General features: G+C 38.8%; 1 protein-coding gene across 3 annotated transcripts in view; it reads left to right on the top strand.

The window, feature by feature from the left end:
- The window catches only part of hnf4a (hepatocyte nuclear factor 4, alpha), a 178,685-nt gene that overhangs the window by 118,333 nt on the left and 44,855 nt on the right, over positions 1-15,497 (top strand). The window lies entirely within an intron of this gene.

Below are 15,497 nucleotides of genomic sequence, written 5' to 3'. Positions count from 1 at the left end.
TGTACTTCTCAGAATATTTTGCTAATACGGCTTTATGGCAATGTAGAAATTATATTAGATTAGATTAGATTACTTAGTGTGGAAACAGGCCCTTCGGCCCAACAAGTCCTCACCGACGCGCCGAAGCGCAACCCACCCAGACCCATTCCCCTACATTTACCCCTTCACCTACCACTACCGGCAATTTAGCATGGCCAATCCACCTAACCGGCACATTTTTGGATTGTGGGAGGAAACCAGAGCACCCGGAGGAAACCCACACAGACATGGGGAGAATGTGCAAACTCAACACAGAGAGTTGCCTGAGGCGGGAATTGAACCTGGGTGTCTGGCACTCTGAGGCAGCAGGGCTAACCACTGAGCCACCATGCCGCCCCAAAATAAATATAAAAAGACATTTAAAAATGGAGAACTTTAAACTTCTTAAAACATGTTTTTAAAGATATTTATATGTTTTTAGAGATATTTATTAAAAACATCTGTAAAACAATAAAACAAGATTTGGCAATATTTTAAACTCATTTTAGGCATTTCTGAATTATAATTATAACTGTATGTTGATGCTGCACTTTACACTGTAACCCATTGTAAAGGAGGACCTGTTTCTGCAAATAAGGATTTTCTGTTAAAATTGGAAGCTTCATTTGACATGAAATTTTAGAAACTCAGAGTGAGCCTACATTGTTGCTACAATTTTCTTAATGAGTAATACACAGGTTTTGCGTAATATTCAGTATTTATACTTGTGTCCATTTATTTGTATAGTATTTAGGCCATGTGTCATTGCCCTGCACACTATTTGAGTCTGTAGGTTCAGAGTGTATTGCAAACAGAATGCCTTAACTCTTTCCAAACAAACTAACAAAAAAACTAAGCATATGCTTTATGCTGGAAACATTCAGCAGGATTTGGCAGAATCTGTAGAAAAAGAAAATCTTAAATTTGAGTTCAATTGGTCTCTTCCTCGGAGCTAAAACAAGGCAGAAATATGATGGGTTTACGCCATTGAAAGAGGTGAGAGGTGAGGAAGAGAAAAAGGAAAGATCTGCGATAGGGCAGAAGGCAGGAGAGATGAAATGACAAAGTTATTATGTAACGAAAGGTAATGATCATAGGTAAAAACAATGACTACAGATGCTGGAAACCAGATTCTGGATTAGTGGTGCTGGAAAAGCACAGCAGTTCAGACAGCATCCGAGGAGCAATAAAATCGACGTTTCGGGCAAAAGCCCTTCATCAGGAATACAGGCAGAGATCCTGAAGAGTGGAGAGATAAATGAGAGGAGGGTGGGGGGTGGGGAGAAAGTAGCATAGAGTACAATAGGTGACTGGGGGTGGGGATGAAGGCAATAGGTCAGAGGGGAGGGTGGGGGAAGGTAGAAAAGAGTACAATGGGTGGGTGGGGTGGGATGAAGGTGATAGGTCAGAGAGGAGGGTGGAGTGGATAGGTGGAAAAGAAGATAGGCAGGTAGGACAAGTCATGGGGACAGTGCTGAGCTGGAAGTTTGGAGCTGGGGTGAGGTGGGGGAAGGGGAAATGAGGAAACTGTTGAGGTCCACATTGATGCCCTGGGGTTGAAGTGTTCCGAGGCGGAAGATGAGGTGTTCTTCCTCCAGGCGTTGGGTGGTAGGGAGTGGCGGTGAAGGAGGCCCAGGACCTCCATGTCCTTGGCAGAGTGGGAGGGGGAGTTGAAATGTTGGGCCACAGGGCAGTGTGGTTGATTGATGTGGGTGTCCCAGAGATGTTGATCTTAGTAAAGAGATAAAACACTTGCCCTGTCTGAATGTGAAAAGCAGAATAATGAACTCTTCTGATCAAAAGTAAAAACATGAAAGACAACATTTAGATAGGTATGTGACAAAAATCATACCAGAAGTCAGATTTTGTAGTTTGAAATGGTGCTGCACAATTTAGCATGAATCAAAATGAGAAAGACTCCAGTGTCACATCCTCGGTCAAAAATTTGGAATGGGAGTCAAAAAGCAAAGCAGGGTGAAAAATGACCACGTTCTACAAAATATGAAATGAACTGGTCGGAATTGACAGGCAGAAGTACCTGGTGCCCCTCCAACTATGAGAAAATAAGAGGTAGCCATCCACGTATACTATTAAGACTATTTGTTTCTAAGATAATATAACAACAGTATTTCTGCTCAAGTACAATCCCACAATGAAGCAAGCTGCCAAAGGAAATCGTCACAGCCCCAACACTCAAAATCTTCAAGACCCATCTTTAGATTATTTCCATTTCATAGTTGTCACTCTGTGGAGGTTATGGCATAGTTGTAATATCATTGGACTAGCAATCCAGAGTCCCAGACTAACTTTTTGGGGACATGGATTTAATCCAACTATGGCAGATAATGACATTAAGAGTTCTTGCCTTATGATGACCATGTAATAATTGTCATTAAGACTGGGAAAGCAGCCTAAATAAGACCCATCTCACCCTGGTTATATTCTCTTCCATCAGACAGAAGATACAAAAGTTTGAAAGCATGTTCCAGCAAATTTAAAAACAGCTTCTTCCCTGCTGTAATCAGATTTACGGATGGATCTCTCATATACTAGAGCTGATCCTTCTCTGTAGCTGTAACATTATATTCTACATTCTGTTCTATTACCCTGATTTACTTATGTAAGGTATGATCTGTCTGCTTAGCATGCAAAACAATACTTTTCACTGCATCTGGTACATATGACAATAATAAATCAAATCAAAATGAAGCCTCACGGCATCATGATTGACATATGCAAGGAAACCACCTGCAAGTAATTATGTCAATTTCCCTCAGCTGATGAATCAGTACTTTTCCATGCTGATCACCACTCGGACGAAGTTCTGAGTTTGACAAGGATGTTGGGGATCTCAATGTCCGTAGTGAAGAGTGCCTGTGTGGCACCACTGCAAACCAAGCTGGTTGAGTGAAAAAGGACATAATTGTTACACTGCATCTGCTGCAGGTAGTGGGGGCACCAACCAGAATGAAAAGCTTACTTGAAAATTTTCATCTTTACCAATCACCAATTCATCTGTTCGTGACAATGATTTGTAGGAGGAGCCACTGTACAGTCATTGTGGAGACAAAGTCCTGACTTTACACTAAAGATCATGTTATGGGGTGCTACCACACCACTAAACTGGACAGAATTCAAACCAATATAATGTCAAAACTGGGCATCCATGGAGCGCTCCAAAGATCCCCAGCATCACTGATGCTAATCTTTAAACAATTTGATTCACTTGATGTGATAACAGGAAATGGCTGAAGATACTAAATACAATAAAGGCGATGGCCCCGATAATATTTTATAATAGTCCTGAAGACATAGGAACATAGGACAGGAAGGAGCGTGTAATTCAGTTTGTTGAGCCTGCCACGTTATCAATACAATCTTGGCTGATTGAAAACTTCAATGCCTTTTACCCAACCATTCCCACAATCCTGTACACAATTGGTAATCAAAAATCTATCACTCTCTACCTTAAGCTTCCACAGCTCTCTGAGATAGATCATTCCAAAGGTTCACAACCCTCCAAGTAAAAATAAATCCTCTTTGTCGAGGAGAGTTTTTTGAAGATGTAACAAAGAAGATTGATGAGGGCAGAGGAATTGACATGATCAATATGGACTTCAGTGAGGCATTCGACAAGGTTCCTCACGGTAGACTGGTTAGCAATGTTAGATCACACAGAATAGGGGGAGTTATTTGGACGCAGAACTGGCTCAAAGATAGAAAGCGGATGGTAGTGGAGGGTTCCTTTTTCAGACTGGATGCCTGTGACCAGTGGTGTACCACAAGGATTGGTTCTGGGACCACTGATTTTCGTTATTTATATAAATGATTTGGATGTAAATATAGGAGGTATGGTTAGTCAGTTTGCAGATGACACCAAAATTGGAGGTGAAGTGGACAGCAAAGAAGGTTACCTCAGAGTACAATGGGATCTTGATCAGATGAGCCAAAGGTCTGAGGAATGGCAGATGGAGTTTAATTTAGTTAATGTGAGGTGCTGCATCTTGGAAAGGCAAATCAGTGCAGGACTCATACACTTAATGGTAAGGTCATGGGGAGTGTTGCTGAACAATCATGGTTGTTCAGAAAAGATTTACAAGGAGGTTGCCAGGATTGGAGAGTTTGAGCTGTAGGGAGCGGCTAAATAGGCTAGGGCTTTTTTTCCCTGGAGTGTCAGAGCCTGAAGGGTGACCTTAGAGAGAGTTATAAAATCATGCGAGACACGGATAAGGTAAATAGACAAGGTCTTTTCCCTGGGTTGGAGGAGTCCAAAACCCAAGGGCACTGGTTTAAGTTGAGAACGGAAAGATTTAAAAAGGACTTAAGGGACAAGTTTTTCACAAAGATAGTGCATGTATGGAATGAACTGCCAGAGGAAGTGGTACAATTACAACATTTAAAAGGCATCTAGATGGGTCTATGAATAGGAAGGGTTTAGAGTTATATGGTCTAAATGCTGGTAAATGGGACTAGATTGGGTTAGGATATCTGGTTGGCATGGACGAGTTGAACCAAAGGGTCTGTTTCCATGCTGTATATCCCTATAGCTCTATGATTCTAGGACATAAGGGACATCCCCTTTACTTTTAAATTATATTCCCGGGTATTAGACTCTAATCGGGTGAAACATTTTATTTACATCCACTCTGTCTTTCCCTATTAGTATTTTGTAAGTTTGAATGATATCATCTCGTATACTTCAAAACTCTAGAGAATCTAAGCTGAGTTTGTTCAATCTATCCTCACAGGACGACCCTGCTATCCCAAGAATTAGTCTGATGAACCTCGGTTGCACTCCATGTATGGCAATAATGTCTTTCCTGAGAAAAGGAGACCTAAACTGCACACATTGCTACAGGTGTAGTCTAATTAAATCCCTATAAAATTGAATCAAACCTCACCACTCCTGTACTCAAATCCTCTTGCAATAAAAACTAACATTTTATTATCCTTATCTACCGTGCTGCCTGTAATGATCTGTATTTCTGTAACTCATACTAAAGTAGATAACCTCACGTTTATCGACACTATATTCCATTAGCCATTCATTAAGCCTGTCCAAATCATCCTAAAGCTGTTTTGCTTCTTCTTCAACTTAGCTTTGCATCATCCAAAATTTTGAAAATATTATATTTGACCCCAACTGCGAATCACTAGTAGATATTGTGAACAACTGGGGTCTAAGTATTGATCCTTGTGATAGTCCACTAGTTACAACCTGCCAACATGAGAATGTCCAATCAATTCTGACCCTAGATAACAGACAGAGAACAATTACTAATTCATGTCAGTAAGTTGAATCCCATAATGTTTCTAACCAGCTCTCTGTGGGGATTATAAAGGTCATCTGAAAATCTAAATATAATATGTCCAATGGCTCTCCTTTGATCAATTTTGTTTGTAGCTTCTTCAAAAAGCTCTAATAAAGTCATCAAACACAATTTCCCATTTGCGAAACTATGTTAACTATACCCAATCAGATCATTATCAATCAGGTGTCCATCTATCCCATCCTTTCCAATAGATTCTAACATTTTTCTTACTACAGAAGTAAGGCTAACAGGTCTGTAGTTCTCTGTTTTCTCCCTTGCTCCCTCCTTAAATAGTGAGGTGATATTTGCTCCCTTCCAATCTACAGAAATCATTCTAGAATCTCAAGAACTTTGGAAGATAAGCACAAATGAATCAACTACTGCTATAGCCACATTCTTCAATGGTACGTAGCCCTAGGACTAGTCATGTCCTTAATCAGGCTGTTTCCATGCAGTTACAATACTGGCATCTACCCAGCAATGTGGAAAATTCCTCAGGTATGTCCTGCTGCAGAAAACAGGACAAATATAACCCATCAAATTACTGCTCCATTGACAGTGCTATCAAGTAGCATTTGCAAATTAATAAACAGCTCATTGTTTCTCAATTTGAGTTCTATAAGGGCCATTCAGATCCTAACCACTTTATAGCCTTGATTCAAATATAGACAAAAGAGTTAAACTCCCAGGATGGGATCAGAGTGACTGCTTTTGATATCAAGGTGCCCTTGAACTGCAGTCAAAAGGAATCAGGAGGAAATATCTCTGTTGTTGAAGTTACATGGAGCACAAAAGAAAATAGTTGTGATTATTGGAGTCCAAGGTATCCAAGGTAACCTAGCTTAAACATCTTTAGCTATTTCATCAATTATCTTCCTTCCATCATAAAGTCAGAATTGGGCTTGTTCACTGATGATTGTCGAATTTTCAGCACCAACAAGCAAAATAACCTTCCTTTGTATTTGGAATGATTCCAACTCCAGGTCATCAATCATTTCTGCACATATTGCACATTTGTAAGTGTTTGGACAGGATGTTGTGTTATGTCTCATTGCGAGTATGCCTTTAAGAGACATTCTTATAATATCATCACTATCTCATAGCTGTGACCTGAATGTAAGAAGGTCTCATTCTGCATCTTCCCTTGGAACACTCGAAATATGACTCGAAGCTTAATGCTATATACCTGAGGAATGCAATGTTTGTACAATACAATAGTTATTTGTAATGACGATTTACTAGATTCTTCAATATCATGATACGACACTTGGTTTCTTCTATTATGACGCATAGTATAAGAATCGCTAAAGACAAACTCAAACCACAGGGTTTGAATTCACCCTTCAATGACTAGCCTTATTTAACTGTGATAGATACCGTGTGCAAGTTCCAGGGCCCCAAGACCAAATAACAAGAACAAGCGGCCATTGTGTTCTGGAAACTAGGCACCCATCATTGAATTAATAAACCCATACATTACAGCTCCATGCTCCTAAAATATGTGTCTTAAAGATATGCCTCTTCGCTATTTCAGAATAGCATTCCTAATACATCAGAGCAACATTTTTCCAATCTTCCACTGCAGACATCCTGTGGCCCCTCTATAGGAGATTGCCATCTTAATTCAAGAGTGGTTTTATGGTTAGGCACATGACCCATTAGGAGATTACCAGCTTTGTGTTAACCCTGTTTCCAAGACCATAGAATCATAGAATTTTACAGTACCGAAGGAGGCCAGTCAACCCACTGTGTCTGTACCACTCCTGAAACAGCTACCCATTCTCTAGTCCTATCTCTGTACTCTCTAAACTCATTACTTTCAAATATTTATCCAGCTCTCTTTTGAAAATTCCTATGAAATTCACCTCCACTACTCTCCCAGGCAACACATTCCAAATCTTAACTCTCCAAGGTGCCCAAAACTGAACACAATACTCCAAATGATTTTTAGAGGTGTAGCATCTCTTGCTTGATTTTATGCTTTATGCCTCTATTATAAACTGAAGGATCCTACACATCTTCTTAACAAGTGTTTTAACTTGCCTGGTCACCTTCAGATAATCATGCACATGAACCCTAAAGTTACCTTTGTTCTTGTATTTCTCTTAAAGTTGGACCCTTGACCTTGTATTGTCTCTCCATGTTTCTTTTACCAAAATGCATTTCCTCCCATTTCTCTGAATCCAATTTCATCTGCCAGGTGCCTGCTGATTTGGCCAACTTGTCAATGTCCCTCTGAACTTGGTCATCATCATCTTCACAATTCACTATTCTTCCTAGCTTAATACCCTCTGCAAATTTAGAGATTTTCCGTCAACATCTATTTCCAAATCTGTTATATAAATCAGAAAATGCAAGCGTCCCAATACTGATCCCTGGGAACAATACTTTCAACTAGTCTCCAATCTGAATAATGCCCATCTATGCCTACCTTAAAAGAACTCAATCAAATTTGTTAGGCATGATCTATTCTTGACTATCCAGTATTAACTTATTTTTCACTCAATATGTATTTACCTTATCCCACATTATGGCCTCCATTATTGACATCAAGCTGAAAGGTCTGTCATTTCCTGGGTTAACCTTTATTCCTTTCTTAAATAATGGTGTCACAGTTGCAATCATCCAGTCCTGAAGGGGATTTCCTGTGTTCAGGGAGGCCTATAAATTTTTTGTCAGCAGCTCTGCAATTTGCTCCTTTACCTCTCTTAGCAATCTAGAATGCAATGCATTTGGACTTGGCAGCTGCTCTACCTGAAATGCTGCCAGCCTGTTTAGCACCTCTACTTTATCTATCACTATGCTATTCAGGTGCTCAACCCTACATTTTCAACTCGACCGTTGTCACCATCTTTTAGTTTGGTAAAGACAGAAGCAAAGAATTAAATTAGTACTTCTGCCATAACTTTTGCTTCAGTGAGCAGCTTACTGTGCTAGTTTCTTAAGGGTCCCATTCTATCCTTAACTAATCTTTTACTATTAATGTATTCAAAGAACATTTACTATTTGACTTAGCGCAGCCTGTCATCCTTTCCTCATATTTTCTCTTAGCCTTCCTTATTCTAGCCTTGGTCTCCTTCTTGCATTTGAGATACTCTTCCTGATTTTTATTACTATCATTATTCTGTTATGCATCATATGCCTCCTTTAGTTTCCTTACTTTCTCATCACTTTGCCTAGTCATCCAGGTTAGGATGCTCCGTAGTTATTTCTCATATGATCTCCTTCTAACTTTTCCATTATTTCATTTTGCCCAAGTCTGTGCTTTTCTAACCAGTTGTAACAGGCTGACTGAGTTGTCACTGTGAGGTGTATTCTTCCCTTCCTCTTTTAGCATTAAAATGCAATCTAAAGACAAACTTTTGTTGGTCTAACCAGATTTGTTTATCTTAAGGCAAAATATTTACCAGTGAGAGGAATATATGTTCTGTGGAATTTTATATTACATCTGGCTATTGAGTTATTGAGTATAGCACTGAATCCCCAAAGTAAAACAATGTTCCATGTTAAATACTGCTATTCTTCATCTTAACTAGCACAAAAAAGAATCACCATCACTTTTAGATTAGAAACATTCCTCAGGTAGTTATCAAGTGTTAAGTTTGTATTTTAAAAAATATAACTGCAACTAGAAACAACTGAAAGTATAACTACAAACCTCCTAGTATATATTACTGGCCTGGTAGATAACAATGGATTCTTCATCAGGGAGAAAGAGGAGCTAGAGAAAGGGAAAATTAACAAAATTAGCTGAAAAATTTGGTTGAACAGTTATCTTAAATTAAAACAAATTTCTTTTATCAAAGCTATTTTCCTCTTGAAAATATTTAAATTATTCTATGATTGTCACTCCACAAAATTACTTTATACAATCCTCACATTCAAAAGGATATTTATTTAATTGTAATTAAATTGCTTGCAAAATGTTGTACAGTTTTAGATTATAATTTCCCATATTTTCTTGATAATTTACATTTGGTTCCAAACTAATTTCATAATATGTAATGTAAAATGTATGTTTGTAGTTATCTATGTCTGACCAGCTTTCAGTCTGATTAATTTTAGAATGGAACATAAGATATTTTAAAGTCTTTGAAATTAGCAAAGTATGAGACAATGAAACAGAGAATTGTCTAACAAGAAATTTGACAGTTGAAATGGCAAGCCCACTTGCAGACGAATTACAAACTAACCTCTATATTTTGCAAATGTAGAAGAGAAAGATGCTTTTCACTGAAGTACATAATTAGTTGCAATGAATAGGCAGTGATTCAGAAAGAAAGTCACTGAATATGTTAACCTTTTAATGTGGTTAATGTAGTTAACATGACAGATAAGTCAATAAGAATCTAGTGGCAGGTGTTAGTTTTATACCTCTCAGCCTAATTAGAATTAGGTTCAAGGAGATTTTCTTTTTCTCTTAACAGCTTTTATTTGCAGCTTATATTTGGACAGGGTTACTTCACTACTTTTCAGTACTTTTCACAATGTTGCGTACCCTCCATTAGTGATAACACGTTTTATTTACCAGGCTGCAAATTGCACTGGATTTCATTGCAGGCTTTATCTTAAATTTCTGCCTGTTTTATACACAAGTGAAACCAGATGGATGGCAGGTGGTTCAAGCATCCCAAGATACATACAAATGTAAGAAATAGGATAGGTAGATGGTAAAGATGATAAAGAAGTTCAATAGATTATAATGGATGAAGCAAACCATATAGTCCATATTAATTCATTCATAGTGGGGCATATGATAATCCTGATGAATTGATGAATTAGTGTAATGTTTTTAAATTCATGCAATGGTTCTATGTTCAGTTCACTACCGAGATGTCTATTCCTAACATTGAACACTGACTGCATGAAAGGAAATAATCGTTATCAGTCTTGAAGTTATCTTTTCCTAGAAAAAAACTTTCTTATTTTCCAACTTCTACAACTGAATTGAATATTCTGGACTTCTTCTTCTGTGACGTTAATTATCTTCTATACCGTAAACCAATTCCTCTTAGAGATTCCATTTCCAGCCTGAAATACCCAAGTCATTTAAAATTTCCTTAATGTGTTAAATGCCTGCTAATAGAGATTAGTTTTCACGTCCTTTATTCTTCATTGGCTTCTATCATGTGAATGTCATGGTGACCTAAAACTGAAAGTACTTTTCCAATGATAGCTGACCAGAATATTGTGTGTTTTGTTCACAACTTCTGCTAATGTAGTCTCTACCTTCTGTATTCAGTTCAGCGTTCAATGGTATTGTTTCTACTGGTTTTGAATTATAGTCTGCACATTTCTGCACTAAATTTTATCTGCCAAGAATACTTTTGTTTCCAATTTTGAACAGCTTTCTCTAGTTCCTCCCAGTTTGGTCTGATCATCAAATCCAATTAAATGGCATTGAGGTTCTGAATATAGTCCTCAACTGTAATGTCAATTAGACACAGTAAATACTTGAGGAACCCAATTAATATTTGCCTGCACTGTTTCAGAACTCTTCTAATGAGCATTCATTGTTTCTCACCCTATAACAAATTCAGGAATATGTGAACTGTTAAAATTCCAGCCTAAACTGTCAAACTTACGTTTCAATCTGGTAGTAACTAATACTTTTTTTTAAATAGATAAAGATCCCAGGACTAACTGTAAGAAAAAAAAATGCAAGATTCCATGGTTTTGAACAAACAAAAATAAATTTTACTTTGCCATGTTATAAAAGTAAAACAAAATGTTAAAGTTATGTTGGATTGCCTACATCACATGGATGGAAACAGTTCAAGAAGGCAGCCTAAGGGTTGTTAAGAAGGCATACGGTGTGTTATCTTGTATTGGTAGAGGGATTGAGTTTCAGAGCCATGAGGTCATGCTGCAGCTGTACAAAACTCTGTTGCAGCTGCACTTGGAATATTGCATAATTATTTAGCTTTGTGAATTTTTTAAAAGTTCTCATGGGATGTGGGCATCGCTGTTTAGCCCAGCATTAATTGTCCACCCCTAGTAGCCCTTGAGAAGGTGGTAGAACATAGAACATAACAGTGCAGCACAGGCCCTTCTGCACTTGATATTGCACTGACCTGTGGAACCAATCTGAAACCTATCTATCCTACACTATTCCATTCTCATTCATATGTTTATCGCATTATAGTAAGGATGTGGAAGCTTTGAAAAGGGTTCAGAGGAGATTTACTAGGATGTTGCCTGGTATTATGAGGAAAGGCTGAGGGTCTGAGGCTGTTTTCATCAGAGAGAATTTTGAGAAGAGACTTAATTGAGACATATTAGATAATCAGAGGGTTTGATAGGGTGGACAGTGAGAACCTTTTTCCTTGGATGGTGATGGCTAGCACAAGGGGACGTAGCTATAAATTGAGGGGTGAAAGATATAGGACAGATGTCAGAGGTCATTTCTTTACTCAGAGAGTAGTAGGGGCATGGAACGCACTGCCTACAACAGTGGTAGACTTGCTAACTTTATGGGCATTTAAAAGGTCATTGGATAAGCATATGAATGAGAATGGAATAGTGTAGGATAGATAGGTTTCGGAATGGTTCCACAGGTCAGTGCAATATCAAGGGCAGAAGGGCCTGTGCTGCACTGTTATGTTCTATGTTCTACCACCTTCTCAAGGGCTACTAGGGATGGACAATTAATGCTGGGCTAAACAGCGATGCCCACATCCCATGAGAACTTTTTAAAAATTCACAAAGCTATGTAATTTAAATGCTAGCATCCAGAATGAACATGAGATAACAGATAAACTGGTCAACAAAGTCACGAAGCACATTAAATAGCAAATGTGATCAAGACAGAATCCATAGATTTCTCAACAAGCTCCCTCCCTCCCCCCAGACATTAGTAACTCCATGGGTTATCAAATCTCATGTAAAATTTACAAGAGATTCCAACTCTTCTCTTTCAAAGATATAGCTTTGGAGCTCCCTCCAAATCTGTTCCATTGTAGACTGGTTTGATGACTGCTCAGGTGCTTATGGTTTACTCTCCCTAATGAGACTGCACTCCCTTGGATTCTGGAAACTGCACTCCTGCAGCTACTTCATGGGCACAATTCCAGTTTGTTCTCAGACAACTAACTTCTTCATCAAGTTGGCTCTGCCTCTGCATTTTTTCCAAAATCATGCCCATCTGCACCAAGAAAGTTTTGCTCTTGGGCTTCATTCACACCATTCTCTGTTGCATTAAATTCTGAGGCCCCACAGATCTCAGTGTTTTTTTGTCTTCTGAGTCCTAGCCTCAGCACTTAGCTACACCGACTGTCTCCTTGGAATTCTTCTGCATCCTTTTGTTCAGAGTTTGCTCAAGAAACTAGGTGAAAGCAAAGACTGCAGATGCTGGAGATCAGAGTCAAGATTAGAGTGGTGCTGTAAAAGCACAACAGGTCATGCAGCATCCGAGGAGCAGGAAAATTGACGTTTCAGGCAGGAGGCCTTCATCAGGAATCCTTCCTGATGCCTTCCTGAAGAAGGGCTCCTGCCCGAAACTTCTATTTCCTGCTCTTTGGATGCTGCCTGACCGGCTGTACTTTTCCAGCACCACTCTAATCTTGACTTTGCTCAAGTAACACCCATTTCAGATGTAGCCTTTAATCCCTGCCCCAAAGTACCTGACTGATAGTAACCTGAAAGACTTCTCCTTCAAATGCCTTCATCTAACTAAATAAAATTGACAGTTCAGTAACCCTTGAATTGTTCTGAGCAACTTTTTAAAAACCTCAAAGCAAGCTCTACCCTTAACTATAAGACAGAACTGAACATAGCAACTGCTGGAACTTCCTTTTCCTTGAATGTTGCAATATTCTCAGATCATTAGTGCACACGATAGACATTCTGTGTTGAACATGCTCAACTGAGCCATGCAAAATCAGTTTCTCATTCATCACAAAGATTTACACTAATCTTATGCCTTTGAATTTAACTAATAACTTTACAAAGGGGACTTTTTATAATGCCTTTGGAAGCCTCTACTACCAACATAGGTTGTTAATTCCTCAAAGTTTGGTTAGATATGATGATATGTGAATCTATGATGACACTATCGATAGGTTATTGTGCAGATGATTTTTAAGCTTCCACCCGATAATTTAATCCATTATTTTACACAGAATGGAGGCAAGGATAATTAGCATGCAGTGCCCATGATTGTAACCCTTCTTGAATATGCACATTTGGCCTAACTCCAACCAAGTGATACCTCTCTAATATCGATTGACTCCTTCATAATGGCAGGCATGGCCTATCATTTCATTCCAGATTACTATTAATGTCATAATACTGATTATAATTGTTTTTCTCACTTTTGAGCCAAGGTAACCTATCTTTGGCTTTATCTCATTGATATCAACTATATGAATTTTACTTAACTAATTTGAGTTCATGGTGAATACTTGTGACTGGTCAAGCACTGAATACAGGGGTGGAATTTTATAGCGGCTTCAGTGATGAGACTATGGTGAGATGTGGTGAAAAATCGGCCTACAAATGCAGTATGGCCCATCTTGACATCAAGAGCATTCTTTGCATCATAGCTTATAACGTTCACAAACAGCCTGGTGGCATTCCCATTAGGCTGTGGCAAGTTGTTAAGTGACAGTGACTGTTGCTTGTTAAACACCTGGTTAATAGCCCAATTTGCCTCATTAATACTCAGCCTCCCATCTTGCCAATAAAACAATCTCAGTGTTAGAAAAACTCAACGATTAAACCAGAGAGGATGTCTAATGGATTCAGCTTGCTGCTTGCTCTAACTGATCTCAAAGTTGGAAACCAAGCATCAGCATCTTAAGACACATTCTGTGGGCATGAGCCACATGTACCCATGCCCTCAGAAGTGGCATTCAACATGCTTCATCCTCCAAGAACCCTCCTGGTCTACTGACTGGATGCTTCTGCACTCCAAAGCTGTATTTTAGAGCTCAACCAACAACTATCATTGTAATGCTGCAGCAAGGATGCAGTGCATTCAGCAAATAGGCTATCCAGCTGCTTCCAACGATCAACTAATAGTGGGTGGGGGATTTGCTATCTGCCTTCTGTTTTGGGTTTGCTTGTGAGCTTCTGGGGAGAAATGCTATCCATTGTCCAAAAGTGCACATTGCCTGATTGAGGAAGCCAGCGTCAAGGAAGTGAAGGTGGTGGGGGTACAAAGTACTATGCCCCTATCCTTCCATCCAACACTTCCATTCCATGATTCCCAGCTCACAACCCCTTTCTTGACCTCACATCTTTAGTTGTGATCCTTTACTGACTCTGGGCCTCTGGTATGTGGATGAATGGCAGCTGCCACCACTTTCAGTGGCACTGATGTGAATGGAGAGCTTTCAAGCTATGGCTTCCTCCAAGTTCCTTAATCTTGAAAAGGTTCAATGCTGGCCACTGAACTAACTGATGTGCTCTTAATACAGTAAGCCTTTCCCAAAAACAAAAGTAGACATATGGCCTCTTGCTAATTCTCCAAAGAATCTTGATGCAATCATTAAATTCCACACTACAGATGTTATGAAGGCTTTGGAGAAGATAGAAAAAATATACAAAAATGGTTTCAGAGATGATTGACTTCAGTTATCTGGATGCTTTAGAGAATCTGTGGTTGTTCTCCTTCAAGACAGGAGATTTGAGAGAAGTATTAAAATCATGAGGGGTCTAGAGAAAGTAGATTGAGAGAAACTCCCATGAGCAGAAAATGTCAAGAAACAGTGGAACCTGATTTAAATTGAATGGCAAAAAATCCAACGGTGTCATCAGGGAAATGTTTTACATGCAGCAAGTGTATACACTGACATGACAACAAACGTACACACAAATGTGACAACTAGTGTACATCCAAACTTAGCAACAAATGTATACACAGACAATACAGCCAGATAGCCTCCTTCTGTGCTAGAACTATTCAATGGTTGCATAAATGACCATTCTAAATATTTAACTGCCTCCACCTTGTCCTCAATTATGTTCTATTTGCATCCTTTGTAAATTTTATTCTTCTCTGTCTGCTTACTGAATAAAATGTTCCTATTATGTTTTACCACTGTTGCTATAATTCTTTCTGAAGCATTCTTTCATTCCATTAACCTTTTCAACTAAGTTCTGTATTTTCTTCTTTTTGTCTATGAAAGAACCCTTTCCTCATTCTCTCTGCATGAGTTGTGAAGA

The sequence above is a fragment of the Chiloscyllium punctatum genome, chromosome 37 (assembly GCF_047496795.1).
Source record: "Chiloscyllium punctatum isolate Juve2018m chromosome 37, sChiPun1.3, whole genome shotgun sequence".
In the NCBI taxonomy this organism is placed as follows: domain Eukaryota; kingdom Metazoa; phylum Chordata; class Chondrichthyes; order Orectolobiformes; family Hemiscylliidae; genus Chiloscyllium; species Chiloscyllium punctatum.
This window is presented reverse-complemented; position numbering and strand designations above follow the sequence as displayed.